Source organism: Grus americana, chromosome 1 (assembly GCF_028858705.1).
Source record: "Grus americana isolate bGruAme1 chromosome 1, bGruAme1.mat, whole genome shotgun sequence".
NCBI lineage: Eukaryota > Metazoa > Chordata > Aves > Gruiformes > Gruidae > Grus > Grus americana.
The window spans coordinates 78,502,758-78,525,322 of record NC_072852.1 but is presented as its reverse complement, the minus strand read 5'-3'; the positions used below and the strand labels follow the sequence as shown (position 1 = coordinate 78,525,322).

At 42.1% G+C, this 22,565-nt stretch overlaps 1 protein-coding gene across 6 annotated transcripts in view; it reads right to left on the bottom strand.

Annotated features, from left to right (window-relative positions):
- PRR5 (proline rich 5) overlaps positions 1-22,565 on the bottom strand; it is a 94,817-nt gene that overhangs the window by 63,335 nt on the left and 8,917 nt on the right. For 5 of the 6 annotated variants that reach the window (XM_054834498.1, XM_054834481.1, XM_054834533.1 and 2 more), the window contains one exon: positions 7,899-8,036. The exons of the other annotated variant lie outside the window; for it this stretch is intronic. The gene's annotated coding sequence lies outside the window, so the exon portion shown is untranslated. The remainder of the gene's footprint in view (positions 1-7,898; positions 8,037-22,565) is intronic. 6 annotated transcript variants of the gene reach the window in all.

Here is a 22,565-nt window from a genome sequence, read left to right as displayed (position 1 = left end):
CAGTGGTGGCCAGCTGTTAGTTACGAGTGATATCCTGGCTTTGCTCTCAAAGCCAGGATATCGATTGTGTGATATTCTTTATGAGAATGTGAGCACGGCTGGAAACATGAACCATACCTTGAGATTACTGCCACCTCCTGTGCATAAGTCAGGGAGGTCACTTCAGTACTGTGGAATGCAAGAGACAACTCTGCAAATTTGGGGGATCTTTGACTCTGGTGGTACTATGCTGCTGTTACTCAAATGGTACTATAGCTCTCTGGAACAAATCTTGTAGCCCTGTAAAAGTCACAAAAGCCCAGCCTTCAATACAAATGGATTTTTTCAGAAAATTTATCATTCTCCCTTGGCATCACAAGGATATTTTTCCGAATGGAAAAAACACCAGAGATTATAAAGATAATCCAAAATTGCAACACCTAGCTGTGTAGTTGGACTCTGTAGCATTCAGTATGGTAGAGCCTTCATTAGGAACTTAAAAATGGGTACCTTTTGCTATCTTTTCATAGACATGTGCCGAGACAGTCCCTGTAGACTGAGATACTGGGCAGTGGAAACAGCAAGGGTAAAAAAGGCCTTCATTACACAAATTATTTTACACTTGTACCTTTAAATCTTCATTTCACCAGGTCAGCAGGCCCAGTGCTATGATCTCCCAGTATGTGTCACATCAGTGTTTTCTCAGGATACTCTGGGAAATAACTTATCTCAAAGGGCAGAGTACTGGAATTTTTTAGACTCCATGGCAAGGTTAGGAAAAACTCCTGTCATTCTCACTCCAGCTCATTAGCCAGTCTCAATCTTCAATCAGACATCAACATGACATAACTGAGTTATCACCTGGAAGGAACACCTTGTTATCGAGGAGGTAAGGCAAATATTTTTTTTTTTCCCCACCAGGTAGTAACAACTAGTCGAGGTACTCCTCACTCCCTAAAGTCAGCATAAACACCAGCCACCTCAAGCTACTGAGGGATGCAGTGGAAGAACAGAGGTGTCATTCAAGTTTGTGCACCTTCAGCAGCTTTGTGGTATCTTTCCTGATGAGTCCTGCTGCACCAGCTAGCTTTCTTGTTCACCAGGCTTTCTTTAGTCATTTCAAATGATCTGTTCTCCAAATTCAGGCTATGTTAACTTTTCATTGCAAAACAGTTCAAGTTCTCTAAGCATATGGAAAACTAACATTTTTTTCTCTTTTTTTTTCTCTCAGAAAATTGCTGGGACCACAAAGGTTTTAGGCTTCATAGCATCAGGAACTATAAGCCATCCAGAGTCTTTAGAGCTTGCTGCTCTAGGGCCAGCAGTTTGAAAGCCCACGCAGACAGAGCTCCCCCACTCTGAAGCAGAAAAGTTGAAGGACTTATCTAGAGCAAGGCTTCCAGATGCTCTGATGAACCACTGGGATCTGCTACTGCAGGCCCTGGGCCACGTTTCTAGGATGCACAGCTCCTTCATACAGAAAGCTGTAGGCAGGTAGTTCCCAGCTTGCAGCCAGCACTTACTTGAATCGCTTCCTGTGGAGCATACTCTAGTTTGGGAATGTCATTGGAAAAAACAAATAAATTTAAAACCTCTAATGAGCAGGGAAGCCCAGACAGTGGTGAGCTCCATGCTGAAATCTCTATCTCAAGTCCTTTTAAGATACTTTGGGCTTTATAAATAGGTTGGTACCAAACTTCACCAAGTTGACATGTTCACAGTGAGACAGAGTGATCGCTGAAGGGAAGATCACAGGACAAAGCTCAGCCTCACGGAGAAACTACAGCCGCTGCTCACCCTGACTCATAAAATCTGACAAACCTGTTTGTATCAGCCTACTTGTTTTTCTTCCCCAAGCCCACCTGAGCCACATGCCAGGTTTCAGCTTGATGATACCTGAAGGGCTGAAGACCTGAGGTGACGAGGATGCCTGGAGGGTGGCCAGGCCAGGCTGGGCTTGCGTGTCCCCCTCAGCAGCACAGGGGCTGCTGTGGCAGCGTCGAGCACCCCCATCCATGGAGTGCATGGGGAGAAAGCCCTGAAAACAGCCATATAAAACACACGAAAAAAAATTAAAAGGCATCATAATGTCTGAGAAGGTGTGCTTCCAGGCATGTTGCTTTTAAGCAGAATTTAGCTTTATGACAGAACCCCGTGTGACTTGTTATGGCCTCCTTTGGGCAGGATGCACATGACCACTGCCCGACCTGAGGAGATGCCGCCAAGGAAGCGGTTTCATTACCGCTCACCAGAAACGATTGATCGATCGATCGATCGTCACCCCCCGCAGGCCCTGCCCTGCTCCTTGCCCTGACACCAGGCACCGGCAGGGCAGAGCACAGGCCACCACCATGCCAGCCTCAGGTGGCCCTCAGGGTAGGCGGTACAAAATGGCAGCCAGGGCCACCCACTGAGACCGCGCCACTGTGATTCTGTCCCTGCTGTGGTATTTTGGTGCTTGCAAACTGTAAGACACCGGTCAAAAGACAGAGAGAAAAGCAACCTTCCCCCCCCCCCCCCAAGACTCAAGAAAGGTCAGATTTGGAATTAATTTTTTCCTGTGTAATGTTTTGGCTTGGTTCATATTTATTCCAAGTGAGTTCACCCATTTCTACTGCAGAAATAAAAGGTCATGAAACCAGTAAACTCGCTCTCCCCTAAAAGGGGTGAATCCCTTCTAGGGAGTGAATCACCAGTGAAGTGTACCAAAAGAAAAGAAAAAGCAAAAATATATTCTGTGGTACTGTAATCACAGCTGGGTGCAATTATAAAATGCACAAGGGCACTCTGTAGGCCATTTGCTTGCATCAATTTTTAAACTGTCTTTTTAATTTGATTGATGGACACAGGGAGAAAAAGTAAAAACCTTTTACCTTTTTGGTTAATAACAACAATAATGCCATCTTCCTTTGTGCAATATTTGGCGATGCAGCAGTAGGAGGCAGCACAAGGATTTGGCCAGACTGGGAGAAGGGAGGAGGACAGGGAAGACAGAGTTGAATCACTTTGTACATAAAATAAATCTAAAGCAATCCTGGTCCACAGCTACTACTCCGCATGTTAAAGAGGAGATATGTGTGTATATATACATGCGTGTCATGATGTTAGTTTTATTAGTCATTTGGTCTAGAGATTGGCTCCAACAAACTTTTGGATCCAGATTCGAATGCACCGAGGAAGGAGAGCAGCCAGAATTGAACTTTTGACTCAGAATGGCATAAACAGCTTTTTAAATCCAGGGTTTTGGTTCATTGATTCCATTTGGGTTTCCTTGGGTTTAGTACAAGAATTTAGCATGTCATCTGAAACAAATGCATCCAAACTTATTCTGTTGGAACAAAATAGAAATTTTCACTGTTCATTTACTGTAGTGCATTGCTTCCTACCTATGCTTTCAACAGAAAATCTTCTTAGTTCAAATGTTTTGAAGTATTTTTTTTTTTAAAGGCAAAAGGTTTTCCCACTCCACTGTTGGTACCCAGTAGTGTTAAAAAATACAGAAGCCTTAATTTTTAAAGACTGAATCCTTAATACTATGTAACAATTTTCCCTTATGAGAGGACCAAAACCAAAGGCATTCAAAATTATTAGATAATTTGTTAAGTCCTAGTTAAGAGGTGTAATGAAAATGTGACCAGGACCCACTTTCATTTATCTACATACTTTTCTTACTACTTTATCAAGTAATGCTATCTAGTCTTCCACATCAGGTGCTGAAATAGTCCCATTTCAGTTCAAAAGCAGAACATAAGTTCTAAAGAAATAAAAAATAATCCATTTTCAAGCCTACATCATGATTTTTTGTGCCTGGTAATGATTTTTAAGGCCTATATTTTGGTAACCCTCACGATTTAATCTGTGGAAGATTACACAAGCCTCAGTGAGGTGACCTGTCCTCCTTTGCTCGGCTCTATGAAAGCTGTTTGGGTTACATTTGTGCGGAGTTGGGGAAAAAAAGAGGAATGAAAGATACTTTTTTCACCTTCCTTTACTTATAGCAAAATTAAATGTAACAAAGGTAAGAGTTCAGCTGTTATATAGTTGATAGTTATTTTACACAGTTGGACAGGCAGATCAATAGACAGAATATTTATGCTTTTATATACACTTTACTATTGCCTGTATTTTACTGAGATGGGAAATAAGTAACAGGAAGAAAACTGGGAACAACATGTGAACAATTCCTTCCTTTTGATTAAATTCTCTGTAATTGCTGTGAAGAGAGAGGAGACACTCATGATGGCAGTGACAGCAGCATAGCGACCTGGGAGGTCAGAACCGGAAGGTGAAATTAAGATGCTCTCAGAAGTTCAGTCACTCTATAGCTTGACCTCTCCATTTTTTAAGCTCATTCAGCACTAGCTCCTAGAAAATGGGGTAATGAACATGGGGAGTGGGATGTGTGAGATGTGTACAAATAGAGATGTACAGGAAAATCCAGGCCTTATTCTATAGTTGCTGGAGAAAACCAGGCACATCCAGGGTGCACTTCATTGCATCCTAAAAAAGGATATTTAGATCTGATCAGGTAAATGATGCTCAGGATATGCTTATTCTCTCCACCAACTATAAAGAGAACGCAACATGAGTAGTTCAGACGTGGATATGGTATTCCAAGCTGTAAATACCTAAAATTAGATGAGATGAATGTCATCCCCAGTCTCTTATTGCCTGGTTGATCATGATACAAATGTAAATAATCTGGCATCCAACTAATGAATATTTCACTTTCTCACATACATGCTCTGACCCCAGATGAAGAGACCTTTGGGAGATGTCTTTAGTTTACAAGCTCAGTTGGTATTTCAGGTAGGGAGACAGTAAATTAGGAGTATTTCTAGGAGAGTCTGCTGCTGACCAAAGGCATTGCGGGTTTGAGAGGAAAGGGCAAAGTTTGCAGCCTTCGTGGGACAGCCTCAATAGAAAGGCAAATGGGATCTGCTGGTTATAGCACCTTCTGGCTGGGGAATCAGTTGAGACTTTAGGGAAGAGTTGGGCTGACAGTAACACGCACTCCAGCAGCAGACAAGGAGAATTAAACAATAAAGATACCGTCAGGTTCTCCTCTTTGTATTGGAGGAGGAGAAAAAAGGGAGTGAACAAAGAGAGAACTTTGCCAGGAACTTCTCATAATCCTGATTAGGAAAAGATTGAGTGCTTTTCAGCTATGACACAGTAAACATTGCTAACCTCCTTTAATATCTCAACAATCTCCTACTGACTTCTGTCTCCTTGTGAGCACAGCAAATGTTACTTCGCTGTTTCTGATCAGGCCCCTGCCACGCCAAGGCTTCTGTATGTGCTGGATTTGAAACCTTTGACACTTTCATGGAATAACATGGGACTCTACACATCCAGAAAGTAAAACCTATGTACAACCATTTGCAAAGGCCATGGCCCACAGATGTAAACTAATGGGGGCCTGAAACCTTCCACACATGTTTTCTATGGTCCCTGTTACAATACGACCAGACTCCTAAGACCTTTAAATTATATCATGCCACAACAAAGAGCACATAATAAATGTAATTGTGAAAATATGCACACTGTTGGAATATAAAATTTGAATACAATGCTGCACTTAAAATCATAGGCATCACTTAAAGTTTATTGTATCGCCAGCAAGTGAGAAGTTATGGCTTTTGCAATGAAAAAACCCCAAATGGTTATAAAATGCTGGGTTTCAGCAGGCAGGCAGTGGTTTTTTTCATAAGGCATTCATATTTCCAGTCAGCAAACACTCTGTCAGGGTGGTGATAAGTTGCTCAAGGCAATAACGTCTAATAACGCCTCCTGACACGGTGGGAACTCTGATCTGACTGTCCATCATAGTAAGGTTACAGATTACAGAGTCATCTGTAAAGAGTTTACAGTGGGATAGTTTGCAAATGCTCCACTAAAACCAGAAGGCATGCACATGTCTCCCTGTTTACTCTGAGGGGCAGTTCTTTATAATACCAAGAATAAAAAGTTTAACAACAAACAAAACAAAGATGAAGTGTTCACAGTGAACTTTTCGAAATATTTCAGTGAAGCATTAGAGCAGCTTTTAGTCCTGCTGGCAATGGCTGAATCCTCTGAACAGCAGTATCTGGAGTTGCTGCTGACAGAACTCATATTTGGTAACAGATCCGTTGGTAGACTGCTAACTTAGGTAACAGCAGGCGCGCGTATTTATTTTAAAGAAGGTTGGGAAGTTCAGGAGCAGAACTTTTCTGGGTATGCTTGAAATAATGTGGGCAGAGGTAGCAAGGATTTCCTGACTGAGTTATACTTAGATTCTTCCCTCAACTTTTCCAGAGGAATTACTTGTAAGGAGCAGAGCAATGCTCATACCCATACTTTTCATGACCTAAGACTATCAAGTTCCTGTTGTACAATGCATAGATGTCAAATATCCCCTCTCTGCTACCGGTGCTGCTAACTTGCCTCTCAGAGAATCCAGACTGGCAGTAGGTAACAGCACCCTGAAAATCCTTGGGCGGAAAAAAGTGCCACGCAAACAAAAATGATTTCTCTCACTTTTAAACATCTGTGCCCAGTTTGAAGACCAAGCTAAATTCTACTGTAGGTCACAGCCTTGCACTGGATTATGGTGCACGGCCCCAGTGGGAGCTGCAGATTACAGGGGGCCATTCCCCTCTGCAGCTTGAGATGAGACCCGGTAACCACTGTAGCAAAATCCAGCTACTACTGCAATGAAGTAGCACGGAACAGGCACTCCCATCATTTACTGCCTGATACAAATTGGAAAGAAAGCATGCATTACTGCCAAGTAAATCAAACCAGAAGTTTTCAAGAGTGAACCCTTTGGAAAAGGCCACTTTGCTTAAAAAACACAGAAAAAGAAGCTGAAGCCATGGCAGAGGTTAGATTCTGCAGCTTAGTGATAAAGTAAATTAATCTTTAAGAGAAAATAAGTCTCTTAATACGTTCAGAAAGAAAATTCTTTTGGAAGAGGAAACCGGTAATTGTTTTCTGAGAGAATTTCCAAGTTGCTCTGAAAAAATAAGAGCTATTACATGTGACAATAATGTTAAAAGAAAAACAGAACAACAAAGACAGATTAAGCACATTTACTTTCCTTTCACGTAAATGCACACACACCCCCATACACACTCTCCATTAACGACTAGCATTTACTGAAAGTGATTTCAAGAAATCTGTAAAATTTCCTCCTTCCTAAAAACCTTGAATCTCAAACGCAGATCCCAATTCTAGCAATGAATATTAAGCAACTTTAGCGGGTTGTGCCAAGCACCTCTGCAGAAATAGCTGCAGCTGTGTAAGATATTACTACCACTCAGCTGTTCGGTGCCACTTCTTGCCACACCCATATATACATCAATCATATATAGGTCATTTGAGAATTCCTCATATGCTTCAGTGCACAGTCAGCCGGGGCAGCTTAATCTGCTTCTGCAATGGTTGTCTGACTATGATCTTGGTGAACAGTATCTGAACCCTCTCATTCAGCTCGAGGTTGCCATGGTGGATAACACCTGAGCTTTTGCATCACCCACTCTGGCTCTCTACTTTCAGGGCTTTCCCCCCCCCCCCCTCCAAGGACAAAGTTATTCAGAGGCTTCTCTCAGCAAAAATTCAAGCAATTTTCTATATTGCTTGCTCACAACCCTGATTCAGCTGTAAATAGATTCACAGCTGAAAGACCATGGATACCATTTTTTAAGCTGCACTGAAGTTAGAGGGATGAAGACTGACACGAGCTGATGTTAAAAATCCCAAAGTGCTGCATTGCTAGTCAGATATTTTTCTATGGCAGAAAATACAGTTGGTTCTGTGGGAAATTTTGGAAGAGAGATGTTAACCCTAGTGAGTCCAACAAAACGAACTCTCCAGGTGTCTGAAATTGGAAACATTTTCCACTTGCAAATAGTATTGCAGAAACATGCGCTTACCTGCTAAAGGGAGAAGAAAACAGGACTGAATAGCAAATAGGGAAGACTCTGCAGCAGGTTTCCGAGAGTCACATGAAAATTCTTGGCAGGCGATACAATTTGGTTGAAAAAAGTCAGCCCCTTGCAAAAAAGGCAGCTCTGCAACAAAAGATGAACAAAAAGTAGTATTGCACATATTGCTATTCTAGGAATTGTTTCTCAAGAGCCTACTACTAAGCTCATATATGACACACACAGAAGTGAAACAAGTGCTGTTCTGTCTCATCACTGATAGAAATAAACATTTCTTCTTGCATTTTTCCCTTTTCTGTTTTGTTTTCTTCAGGTACAGTGATTCATTGATACCAACGCCAAGAGCTACACCTATCACTAAAGAGGATAAGAGAGTTTCCATGAGCACACAGAACACAAGTAGTTCTGTGTTCTAGCACTAAAGAGGTGACAGAAAAAGGTTTCAAATATACTGTGTGAGCTGTGGCAATCGCCTTTGGAGAGCCGCTGTCCTATAAGGCCCAGAAAAGTCTTAAATGCATAATTTAGAAATTCTGGAAATGCTTTCTTTAGGGCTTCAAATGATGGTCATAATATCACCACCTGTCCTGAGCTGGTCTTGAAGTGCCTCTCCAAGATGACTATTAACACAATAAACAATGCCAGACTGGCTATCTTTGTGCAACACAGAATTTATAATTAAGTCATTTAAAATAAGAACATCGTCATAATTTAAATATTTTTTTTTTTAAATCACTGGTAATAAATATAAAACACTATTAGGATTTTTTTTAAATACTTCTATACACAAACAGACATACATACATACACACACACAGAGGTATTCACGCACATCTGCATCCATATTCCAAGTACGGCTCTTCATGCCTTGCACTTTGCATAGTCATTAGTACCAGCTCTAACACACTGCTAAATTTAACTAGGAATATATAGATGTCCTTTCTGGCTTAGTTTATCCTGAGTACAAACCGCCCTTGCTTTTGTTTTGCAGCATTTCATACACACTTTGCAAGGATGTAAATAACTGCATGTGTTTAAAAATACATATGTTAAGGTTAATCTTTCCTGCATTTGAGAGAACTAAGTAATCCCCTTACACTCCCATCTTTTGTCTGCTCTACGGGTGCAAGCTGCATTCTGTTACCACTTATTTTAGTCAAAATCAGAGGTGTTAGTTTAAATAAGTGTTACGCGAAGTCGATGCATTTTGACTGCAATGCATTGGGAGAAATTATCTGCAGCCTGTAGGCTACAGAGCCAGGAACTGACATTTTTAGTACCTGGGGGCAAGGTAGGGAAAGTAACCTTTTCAACGACACATGTGCATCTGGGAGATGACAGATAAACAAATTTGAAGTGAGGGACGTACAGCAAAAAAACCAAGATATGAGGATAGTACACTGGATATGAACATGCTATACCAACAAAAACTCCTGTGCACACAGCTAGATGTTGTAATAGTATATGAAAAACCACTCTAAGCAAAACAAACTCTATCAGAGTAGAGCTTTCTTGATACAGCTGGGTTTATACTAGGAGCGTCTGCCAAAACTGCTAGAGTGGTCAGGCCGTTAAGGTCTTCCAAAAGCTATGACCAACTGATCTCAGCTGGAAGCGGATACTATCAAAGTACGTATCTAAAATAATAGGCCTTGTCATGAATTTTGGCTTTTTTTCTCCCTCCCTGCTTAAAAGGCAAATTGAAGAAGATTCTTAATCTTCTAATTTGAAGTATATGAGAAATCCCACTGATTTTAGAAAGTGGGATAGCAGAAAGTGTAATAGCAGCTATTGGGTTCTCAAAAGATTAGATAGTTATGGTATGAAGATAGTGTTTTCCTTGGAGATGCTGCTTGACATTCTCGTGATAGCAGATTAAAAAAAATCCTCCATTTTGCCTACAACCTGTGATAATTTGATTAGCCAGGATAATAAACCAACATCATAGTGCTATTCTTCAGGATTTGAGGGGGTTATTTCAGAATAAAACTCCACTGTCTTTTTTATTTAAATTGACCTAACTTTGATGATCAAAGCTCAGCTATTCCATCAATGCATGCCTGAAGTATAAATTTTTTTTTTTGAAAACTTGTGAATTACATTTATCTTGCTTTCATCTGATATCCTGTATATGTTAAACTATTTATAGTTTCAGGGGAAAGAAAAAAAGAGAATGCCTGAAAAACACCGAACCGTGATGCTGTTGTACAGAAGTTGCGAGCGACTAATTAAGCATGTTCCCCATACCAGCTGAGCAATCAGTATGTTATTTTGGCAGGTAAAGCAAATCAAGAATTCATATAGCCTTTTGATACCAAGTATTGATACCATGCCTTAAACCAGGCATTTCCCAGAGGCAGAATTTCAGAACTGCTTTACAGTTTTCTCAGAAACAAGACTTACCCATCCCTCCACCTCACTATAGGGAAAGCAGCAATACAAGTCTCCGAGGGGAACCACAGTGAACAGCCCAAAATACTTTTGCAGACATAACCATCATGTTGTAGTTTTAGAGACCTCCTGACCAGCATGGAAAGAAGCACGACTCCAGCGGTTTTTGGATCCCAAAGCTGCCACAAACCCAGATTCAGCTCAAACTGCTCTGAGCCACAGGGCAATGTAATTTCCAGCTATATTCTGTGCTCGAGGCAGAGGAGGAAAAGGTATAGCATGGCTGGTGATGCTGCTTGAAGGAACAGATATTTTGGAATTTGCTCAAATTCAAAATGCTACTTCTGGCAGAGAGGCTAGCTGCTCAAATACTAGTGAGTATTCAAAAAAATAGGGTAAAATACACAATCACGCATCACAGGTACATTATAAAACATAATTAGAACTGCCCCTCCTTTTCTAAATGACAGTGCTTTAAAATCAACTTATTTGTGAGTGTGGGTGAAATTAATTTTTCACACAGCATGAACTCGCTCAGTGAAGGGACTGTCAGTTCTTCCTCAGGACAGACAACGAGAGCTGCTGTAAATCAGTATTTCAGTAGAGCCAACACAGGTGCCCACTTACACCTACTGCTCAGCCAGCTACGGCCAGAGAAATCAGTCACGCGGACTCTAATTTCGGGTATTACTGCGTATATCTTTCAGTTCAGCCGTGAGTGGCCGGCAAATAAGCTCTATCATTTCAGTGACTGCAGTCTACAAAGGCACAAGCCAAGAATCAACACGTTGGCTGGAAATGGTGATTGCAATTAAACTACAATCAGCCTGGCAGGCTGACGTCAAAGGCTGTCGGGTGAATACCCACAGCAGCAACATTATGGACCTTCTTCTACTGGAAGATTTTAATTTGGGGCTGCAAAGACCAGGAAGCATATTGATGGCTGGAAATTGCAAAGGCTTGCTCACTACTTTCAGAGTTTTGCAAGCTCAGCTAATCAACTAGAAGTGTGGAAAAAAGTGCATGGGAAGAATGAAGTGAAAAGACATTGATATAAAATCTACCATCTGTACTCTTGGCTTTATTCCTCAAGTTAGATGTGCGTAGATTTTCCTGTGGGCTGGCTAAGCCTTATTTCAGTCTATGAAGCAAGTGGCCTTTTATGCTCTTGGCCTTCCCCTCTCTGGCCATTTAACGAGCTAGTCTGCAACTGGTCCCAACAAGCAAAATCATGGGGTTCAGCTTATGCTATACCTCGCTTCCCGAGCACCTTCATTCACTCTTCTTTCAGACTTGTGAAAGACTTGCAGGTATAAAATATTATTTTCCCCCCATGCCCCCCAGAGAGAAAGAGACAGTCTTCTGGGCTTTATTTCCCTGATCTTTATCCTTTAAAATATATTTCACTTCAATGGAATTAAAACCCATACTATAAATTCAAATTATAACTAAAGGATGAATTCTGGTGAATTTTGGCTACAGAAATGGATAGGAAACCCCCCGCTGACTTTCCCTGGGGCAACATTGTACCTCACACAAATAATAAGATTATTTTTAATGCTGACTTCTCCTAGCTGAATTTTTTTTTGCTGACAGTCTGTTTCTGTTGCGTGTATTGCTGGAGTTTCTTTTCTGCTGCAACAGCGACACTTAATCTGCTTTTATCTCTCTGAGGACATAAACTTACGAAGATGGAAACCTAAAGGCAATAATTTCTACTGAAAATCCTTGATGTTACCCTTAGAAGTAGGATGGAAAAGTCATAGAAAGCCGTGAACTAAAATGTGTCAAATTTTACTCCATGGAGACAAAGAAAAAGCTAGCACACATACCGAAACCAAGAATGAAACTTTAAGGGACTAATAGCAGGATTAACTGAGTCTAAAAGCACCAAAAGATCCCTCTTATCTTAGATTATGACTTGCTCAACACTCGAAACTCCAATAATTCATATTTAAAACCTGTCTCGTTCATTTCCCACAGACCAAGTTTTAAATGTAAGGACTGACTGATGTCACAGACAAGCGGTGCACAGATTACCGCAAGTGTGCTTGCACGGATGTAGGTGGTGACGCTCCAGTTCATAGAGGGCACCTCGTGAACTGCATTTCGCAGCACCTCAAGTTTAATTTGTATTCAGGTAAGTGAAAACAGCTCACAAGCAAAGCTTGCAAATGCAACTGCATCACTGCCAGAGTTTTCACGCTGCAAGCAGGCTGTTAATTTAATTGTGGAGGTAAAACAGTAACGCATTTTTCAAGGGGTGACTACCACTTAACAAAAGTCAAAAAAATTCCTGATGGCAGTGATTTGAATTCATAAATGTCTTTATAGACTGAGATTTTTAAATCTTCCTGCGTTGCTCTGGCTCTGCTTCAATGAAAATTACAAAAAAATCTTCAACAATCTCAGGAGAAAAAGACTGGAAAATCCTATTCATCATGTGCATCATTTTAAGCTAAATTCATATTTGATATATTAGTGCCTTGGTTTTATAGGCTGCCCATTTACAGGTCTCACATGAAAGTCAACATTCCCCAGCAATTTCAATAAAACATTAAAGCTTCAGGTAACTCAGGGTGAACGCAGCATAACTAAACACTAAAAGTTCCCTTTGAACTTTCTATGCGCTTTATCAGGACGAAAGGGAAAGGTCTCTCCTTTGCTTCCATTAAAGCACTCAAACACAATTTTTGAAGCAGCATTTGAAGGGTTTTACTGGGAAAGGATGCAGTGAGTGTAAATGAAGGCATTTTGGAAGAATTTCACTTGAGCACCGGCTGGGTCTCCTTTGCTGGCTCAGTCACTTTTGGCAATCTCACGGACAGGGACTGTCAACTGCCCTACCCCCATATCTGAAAACTGAGCAAATCTAGGCAGGATTTTTTGCACAGCATCCTGGCGCTATCTCTGCAGCAACATCTACCAAAAAAAAAAAAAGCATTCCCCTTCAGCTGCCTTTGCTTTTGACTAAAACACCAACATTTCTTATTGGCCTTCTTCCTCATTCCCAAAAACTGCGGGAGGTGGAAAACCAAAAAGGGAACATTTCAATTTGTCTTCCTATTTATAAGCAATTCCTGCACAACAGGGAGGTGCTGCCCACAGCCATCCTCACCCCGGCCCCTCACCAAGCCCAGTGCTCAGCCTCTGTCTGCAGAGGCGCCAGACCACATTTAAGGCAGCTGCTTCTGAAGCCTATGTGAAAAACATCCGCCATGAACAGCAGCTTCCTATTAAGAACAGCAGCAACCCTCTATGGAAGGATTAAGAGACTGATGGATCCTGGGCAACTGAGACTCATAACCAGCTTAGAGAAGCAAATCACACCCTTCTCAGCCGATCCATCGCTCCTGGCACAGCCAGCGATAATCGAGCTTTGGAAGAAGCAACAGGGGAGGGAGAAGCATCTGCCAGCAGAGCGGGGCCAGACGTGACTTCCAATGCAGCAAGAATTTAAAGTCTGCATGGCTAAAAGGAATTACAAGGTCACGACCCACAAACCCCCTTGACAACTTTATTTGTCTCTTTTCACCAATCTGTAGACTTTGCTGGACGTGCTCTAAGGCTCACCAACATCAACATGGACATCTCCACTCAAACTCACATTTCTCTATATTTAGAGCAGAGCTGGTGTTGCTGATGGCCACAGCAGGGATAACCAAGCCTAACAACGCCAGCATTGGCACCAGATTAGAGACGTGTGCAGGACCTGTAGCAGAGTTTTACAGGCGATGCTCACAAGGCCCTGACTGCAAAAGAAAGCTTTGGTTGGGTGGCATGGATTGGGGTAAAGGCATGTGAAACATTGTAATTCTCCATTTCCAGGATCACTACATGACTGCGGGGTGGATGAAGACAAAAAAAAAAGAGAGCCCTATCCTTGTATGGGTAGTACTCTACAGTCATGCATCCTGAAAGCAGAAGTAATTGCCAGTTGCATTTAATAATGTGAGGGGAAGGGGAAAGAAAAAAGAAAGAAAGAAAGAAAAGAATAAATAGGCAGTTCATCCTAAACTCATTACAGAAGTTTTCCAAGTCAGTAAAGAGAAATTTAAGAAATGACAACACTACCACTGCTTCTGCCTCTTCCCCTGCTCTACTAAAACAAAGTTGGCAGAGATGTGATACACTCTCTGCAAAATCCAGTGGTGCCAGCTCCACTGCCAAGGAAGGTGAGGTCCTGGTGAAGCTGCCAGATGCAATACCGAGATACTTTCTGCTCTACCAGCCTTGCAGATTTCGAAGAAAGGTAGCAAATAGCTGGAGGCAGCGACTTCTTATATTTCATCTGACGTTTCCACTACACTCTCAGACTCAGCTTCTGACTACATGAGACGGCAGCTGCTTAGTCAAAAGCTTCCCAAGGAAACCCAATAACACAAGAATACAGCTCCACAGCCTGCATCTGCTGCCATTCTCAAAGCAGGTACAGCTGCCTGAACCCCTTCAGAATAAAAGGAGAAAAGGATATAAAGCAAGTTTTTGACTCATCTCTAGTAAGGATGATATGACTAGATAGCAGAGGATAAACTACTGTTGGGAGAAGACAGACAGGGTCTCTAATCTCTCAGTTGCCAAAGTTTGGGGAGATGTGAACGTTGGTCTTGGACTTAGACAGAAACTGGCAATTTCACGGCTCCATCAATCCTCAGTCACTGAAATCAGCCAGAGGCTAGATAAACTGTGCAGCAATGTCAGGACTCCATGTACTGGAGGCAGCACATAGGGAAGGGTTTTGTGGGAAACAGACTTCAAAAAAGAAGAGGTAAATAGAAGTAGCAGCAGTTACAGGACTATCACAAAAAGCACCTGGATTCAACTCAGCTATCATTTTGTGCTCCTGCCATCAATAATTTAAAGTCCTACAGCGCAAACATTAGGGAGGCTTTAATGTCACCCCATCATCACCTCTCTAAACAGTTAGGAGAGACACATTGAGTCTCTAAACAAGACCCAATTTTTCAGTAATGACTGAAGTTCAGAGCTATTCTTAGGGATTAACAACTGCCTGAACAGTCCTTCAGGCTCAGGAAGGGACACTTGCCAGCAACTAATCTCTAGAAAATCTCAATGATCATTAGTAATACCAGGAGAGGTAAATAAAAAATAGTGTTCTGCTTGGAATTTTTTATATTGAGTACTTTCTATTTTTCTATTGATGTCAACAGATACTGGATCAGGACCCAAGTTGTTATGAGACCCCCTCCCAAAGAGGAGAGGTGGACTTCCACACATACCTTGCTCTGGGGGAACCCCTCAGACACCTCCTGAGCGCCCAACTAAGATTTCAAGAAAGATATCTAAAGCCATGCACAAAAGCACACTATGACCTTGGTATTTTTGTTTAGTTTCTAGTATTTGTTACTTTCAAGTCTGTGTTCGCCTGTTTGCCATGTTTCCGCAGCAATAGATGCAAAATACATATTCCTCACAAATGAAAGGAAGGCATCTTCTGCATGCCCCTGGAGCTGGGACTGCTGGAAACTGTGCAGCCCCAGGTAGCAGATGAAGGCCCTGAGCTAATGTAGTATTTAAGCACATCCTTAACTAATTTTAAGCACAGAAGTAGTTAGTCCCACTGTAGCTCTAACTAGCCATTGCCCTTTGCTTCTAAATAACCCTTTAATGTACCAAAATTGATCATGCTGCGTTCAGAGGTATGGGATTTGATCCAGAAAAAGCATGCGTACTGAAATTGTATTTGGCTCCCAAATTCTGGGAAAATCTTGGGTGGAGAGAAGGGAGAAACAAGAGAAGAAGGAAGGAGGATACTTAAGGTTTTTGAGCAGCTAGAGGCTCTGTCTCCAGGTACAGTTTATTCTGACCAGGCTATTTACTAGCATTAATCTTCAGTGGTTTCTGTTCATGATGCACACCATTTGGCTGTCTGCGCTGGGTGGAGGGACGGCAACCTGTCAATGGCAGAGCAGCTGCGCAAGTCGCGGTGGACAGATGGTGAGGACGCATCTCAATTCTTTCCTCCCTGTATTTCCCTCCTACAATTTTCTTTCCTCTCCCCCCACCCCAATTCTTTCAGCAGGGGGAGGGAGAGCTACTTGGACCTAAACGTGCTTGAAGAGCAAGATTAAATTCGCCTTTTAATTACTTCCTGAGTCTCTGTACTAGCAATCTGTCCTCACCCCAGACAGATGGCAACTGCTGCTGCACAGCTGGTCTGGCACGGGGCAAAGCCAGCGGATGAATGGCAGGCAGGTGCAAAGCTGGTTTGGCTCACCAGCTGCAAGGAAATTAAGGAAGAAAGCCCAGCCGATCGGCTGAGGAGAGCGTGGTTTGGAAGCATTCCTGCAGGAGGGCTGGTGGCTTAATCAGAGAAAAATCTAATACATACTTGTCCATTAAGACTTAAGACCATGCCAGTTGGCACTGGGGATTTATCAGAGGACTGAAGGAGGGTGTAGCCTCCTCACTGGTGCTGGATCTAGGTCTCTTCTCACTCCAAGCAATTCTCTTATTTGTTATTAACTTAGAATGTGTATACATATATACGTGTGTATATATATGCATTTTAAGTGCCTGTTTCCATGTAATTATGTAAAGTCTAATACAATAATAATAAGTTGCTTAAGTACAATCATGATCAAATCATGCAACAATATCACTAAGAGTCTCCCTTCAGTCATTCTACAGCCAGAATACAATGTCACATAGCCAACCGTCACGGCACTGCTTTGTCCCAACCTGCCACTGCTGTAAGCGTACAAACATGAAAGCCTCAACACCATCTTGAGGGCTAAACTGGTATCATCTGAACTGAAAAGAAACATCCTTACTACAAAAAGAAGAAGAAAAAAAGGAACCCTGATTCATCAATAAAAAGAAAAACCTAAAACTTCTTTGCCATCCTCCTCCACTTGGTATAAGCAATGAGTTATCCTGGACTACCTAACTGGTTCCCAACTTGGCTTAAGTTCTACACAACTTTAAGCCTTTTAAAATAAGATCCTTTTCAGTCTAGGTGGTGGAGTCTTTCTCTTCCCCATTTTAATTTGCCAGGTTGTCCTGAGAAACTTTGTCATGTCTTCGTTCCTACCAAAATTTCCATAACTGTTGAGATTTTTTACATGTGAACAGATGAGCTATTGCCAGCTGACAGATCACATGCAGCCTGCTACCTGCACGGCACTCTGTGAGCTTTGGGAGCATTTATCAAGACACATGGACAAAATACCCACTCATAAACAAAAGCCCCAAATGCTAGCCTCCCACCAGGTAGAGGAGAGGAAAACAGCTGCTAGAAAAACAATACTGGGCAATTTAAAGATGAACATTTTGCAAACTAACACATTAACCAGGCTCAGAGGAATGTTCCAGTTCTGCCAAGTCACAATTGCTGCACTAGTCTTAAATGGATTTATTTAAACCAGTCTAAGCTTCGGCTTAGATACTGTCACACTGTGCAAACAGATCCTTTTGCGGATGCAAAGAGCAGGGTTAAAGCAGTCCCCAGGTCCAGCCACCCCTCCTGGGGCAGAAGGAGGAGCAGCCACACCAGCACTAAGACAGCCATCCTCATTTAAACATCTCCCATTTGAAGTTTAACCTGAGCCTCCTGATTTTGCCTAAAGCGGGTTAGGGAGCACTCACGTAGTCTATTCTGCAAAGCAAGCACATGCAAGACTAACTGCTGGCAGAGGGGTAGGGGCAGTAGCAAGCAACTGGGGCGACAGGGACCTCTCCACATTTTAACTGGAAACAGCAGTTTGCAAAGTAGGTGGCAGTGCAGCATCTTTGCTGTGCCTTACCGAGTCATTCAGCAAAAACCTCAGAAAAAAAAACCTTCTGCTGGTGCAAGGAGAACGCAAACCTACAAACTTTTTTGATGCTATTTCCACAACCCTTTTGTAAGCAGGTGACAACCCCATGTAAGCAGGAGTCGTCACTTAAAACTTGACCAAAACTGCTTCTTCAACAAAAGATGATATAGTTGGAGAATTTAAGCTTACACAGAAAAACAAGGGAAACACTGGAGATCCAGTATCACAAGTAGTTGAAGGGCAACATGATTTAGATTTCAGATCCAACAGCACAACCCAAACAGAAAATCTTGCCACATGTGAAAACAAACTTTGAGAAATCTTATGAAAACTCTGCATTCTAATAGCGAAAGTTAGGTGATAACCAAAGAGAAGAAAGAATGCGGGTATCAAGGCATGGTGTGGAGCTTGTCAAATCTGAGCTGGTGGACAATACTGGCTGGTCATTGTTTTGATGGTGAATTTACCTTAAGTCTTGTTTGCCACTGTTCTGCATTATACAGAGATACAAGCATGTGCATAGCACTTATGAGGAAGAAAGAGAGGAGAGGCTTTTGCCAGGGCCACAGTATTTACACTGAAGCATCAGTTATTCCATTTATGAAACAAAAGAGAAAAAAATATGTTTAAAAAAAAAAAAGGCAAATCAGAAGAGAGATCCTGAAGAGCAATGGCCAGCTTTCGTAGCTCTTACCTTCACCAAGCAAGAAACAGGCACGTACAATGGGGAGGAACCGCAAGCTGAGGCACGTGGCCGGGTGGGTGACTCTGAGCCTATCCTCAGCCGGCATCTTTAACCTTTACCAAACGCTATCGCTCGATCTCTGCTGAATTAGCAGTGAGAGAGCACCGCTCCTCCACTTCTTCACAGCAGGTCGGAGAACAATGCTGGAAAGCTGCCAAGGGTTCAGACACAAAGAGAACCAAGAGGGGGAAACCCCCAAGAACCAAACTCGGAAGCTGCTTGGGAGACTGCACAAGCCTAAGCACTGTTTCTAAGACTTTTTATTCAGGGAAAACTCTCTCTGAGCTTCAAGAGCAATCACACCTCAATAAAAATTAGCTAGAAGTCAGACAATTTTTCCTCCAAGCTTTATCAAGCAGGATCCATCTACAAAATAGCATAAAAATAGTTGTATTTAAGGATTTTGAATTATTATTTGTTGGGGGTTTTTGCATTATTCTCAAACCAACCAAGCCTCAGTCATAGGCTTACAGACCAAAATCTGACTGAAGTAGATGCTGTGGGAAGACAGCACAAAAAACATAATTAAGCATAAGCAAAACCAGAAGCATATGTTCTCTCAGGATATGTTCTAGGCACAATCATTCATGGATAACTAAAGAGTAGCGAAAGCGTTTCCACATAATCTCATAGCAGCAAGCCAGACGACTCAAAAAATTCCTCCCTATTTCTCCCTCATTTTCAAACGATGAGGGAGAAAAAGGCTTTTACAAGATGCCACAAAAGACTGTTGGACTCCATTTGTTTCACATGGAGTTGGTATATGACTCTGAATACCGAAGACCTCACCGAGCAGTCCCCAAGGAAAGATGGTCTGGGTCACTGCTGCTCCATTCCCCATGCAGAGTCAACACAGCTTTTTTTTTACTCCTCAGTGCTCTATTTAAAGGTAATTAAAAAAATTACTTTCCTTTCTCAAAATTAGTTCTGAAGCCTCAGAAGAAGTTGAAAGCCTATTATCAATATTATATGACTGCTACAAAATCCTAGGTTTTTTCCTTCCGTTTACCTTATTTACACCAGGAATGTCTTGGTTTTGCCAAAATATTTGAGGGATGATGTTTAGTAGCTCTCATCTATTAATTAAAAGGCAGGAGAAGAAAAATACTCTAAAAAGTTAGTTTCTGATCTGATAGTGAAAAAAAAAAATACATGAACAAAAATAACCCTAAAAAGTGAAAACCAAAACCAAAGACAAGGGAATGCTCCCTTCGCCACAGCTCCCCAAGTGCATTTTCTTCCATGATGGAGCAGTCTGCAGGCAGGCCTTCAAGAGCTGAAATACTCTGTTGCCTTTCTAAGGTTGTGGGATTTGGCCAGAAGGCTACGGGTTTTGCTAAAGAAAGAAATGCAAGAGCCTGTTTTGCCTTGCCTGACTTACAATGGTCCCGGAGACTTACAGGCTGCGCTGGATCTGACTATTATTAAAAAAAAAAAAAAAAAAATCAAACAACAATAAAGAAAGGCACAAGCCCATTTGGTTTCCTTTCGCAGTAATTTTAATGTCTTGAAAACTTGGGTCAATCCCCCCTTATACATACTTTTACCAAATTTGACTTCCACCTTGGGAAAAAGGTGAGAAAAAGGAGGTGGCCAGAGGCTGGAAGAGAATGCTGAATCGCCTGGAAAATGAGAGATTAACACAGATGCCTTTGTGTTAACAGAAAACATACAATGAAACACGACAGCAGAGAGCACAGCAAATAGAACGCTGCAGCAGTCAGCCAGCGAACGCACCGAAGATGGGGATTTTCAATTCAGGAAAAAGCTCTGCTTGTTTCTATTTGAATATAAATGTCCTCTGTGGAACCAAAGGACTCTCTGGGCTTGGTATCCCCTGTAAGAGGAAGGCTCTTCCCCCAAGGAGGAGTTAGCTAGACTGGCTCTTTAAAATGAACACCCGGAATATTGCCCCAAGGGCCAAATACAAAGGGGTTTTGGTGGCTGAACCAGAATTAACTGAAATGAAGACCACATTACTGCTCTCCGGCAAGGGTGGTGGCTTGACTCGGTGAGTTTTTAAACTGCTTTAGCTTCAGGGTGACTTCACGTGGCCCAGGTTTTCCTGGGAGGGAGGAGAGAAAACTGGAAGGTCATTTCACTTCTGTCCTCATTCCCTGCTGCCACTGTCCCCCACCGCACAACCTTGCTGGGATAAGGCACAAGGTCATAGCTGCATCAAACAGTGCTGTGCCAGACGTCCATCTTCCACTTATGTACCAGGGACCTGCACTGCATTTCACTTGCTTTTACTGAGGTACAGCAGGGCTGGCAAATCTGCATCCTCCCCTGAAGTTACTCCATGCATAGAGGCTGCGGTAAATTTTTCCCTTCTATTTCTTCAAGTTTGCAATATGTGCTCCTCCACTTAATAGAAACTGAAAGCCCTCAACGAGACCTAGTATCCTAATTCACATGGTCTTATCTTTTAGATTGTTGCACAGCTCCGTTCAGTAAAATCAGCAACAGATAAACATAACCCCAGAGAGTAACAGGTTTACTGTAGTAATTTACAGTTCTTAAATAGAGGAAACTGAAAAGTAATCAAACAGGGTGGGGAAGAAGGAGGGATGGGAAATAGGACAGCACACAAGACTTGGCTGTCAGTGCTGGAGGCATCAGCTACAGCATGACATAGTCCTGTTTACATGGAAAAGCCCCAAGGAGAAGGGCATGTGGTGCTGCTTATGGACTGGAGTCACACCTAAAAACTCAATGCAAAATGAATCAATACCTACTACAATTAGCTACTTTAAATGCATGGGCATTACTTGACTTCTCCACGCTTGTTCACATAAACCCTGCACTTAGATTTTTATATTCGAGTGCTCTCCCAGAATTTGCCCAACTCCGTATCATGACAGCATAAGCCTTGGCCCATCACACCCCGTTCAGCAGCTACAAAGAAAGCCACAAGCACCGAGATTTGCTTACAACAGCATCGGATTATCCATTCCCAGACACCTCCTGCCACCACCCAAAGTGTCACAATCCATTTGACTTCCTCTCAGTAAGCAAAAAATGTAATAAATTAAGAACTAAACTGAGTGCTGGTCTAAGAGGGACCTGCATTACTAGCACGCTGAAGGTTTTGTACTTTGTTTTCGAGATAGGGGCTTTGCTGTGGAGTCAGCAAAACAACAGGGTTTTTGAAACATAAGCAAAGTGAATCTTTCTTCAATTCCCCATGACTTTGGATACCCTGACCAAGGGCACCACTGTCTTTCAGCTTTATTCCAACACACCATGCTGTGTTCCTCAGAGGTCAGAACTGTCTTCAAATGTCACTAAGTCCACTGTTATTTCCTTTTCTTTAACCTATCAGTTTAATAAATCTGTTCAATTACTGTCTCATTTGTAGGGGCAGGCAGGAGACTGCAACGCAGCAGATGCAGGAGTTTGAAAAAGAACAAAAAGGCAGTGTGTGTGTGTGTAATCTAAGCAAATGGCTTTTATTTGCTTATATCTGGGATCTCTGAATGTATGCACAGAAGTGCTGGGGCCAGCCAAAACAGTAGCAACGGTTGCCTAAGCTCCCCATGCCCTTCCAGGAGGAGTTCTCCTAATCACTGTGGCCATCCCAAACCACAACACGCCTCTAGACTTTATATGGGATCATTACAGTGGTAAAGAGTTGGGTCATACCCAAAGATCAAACCACATGGGATCCTGCCCCATATTATGTAAATATTGCTCAGTAGGACTTGTGGATAAAAAGCCATTCTGAGCTCTGCAGGACTC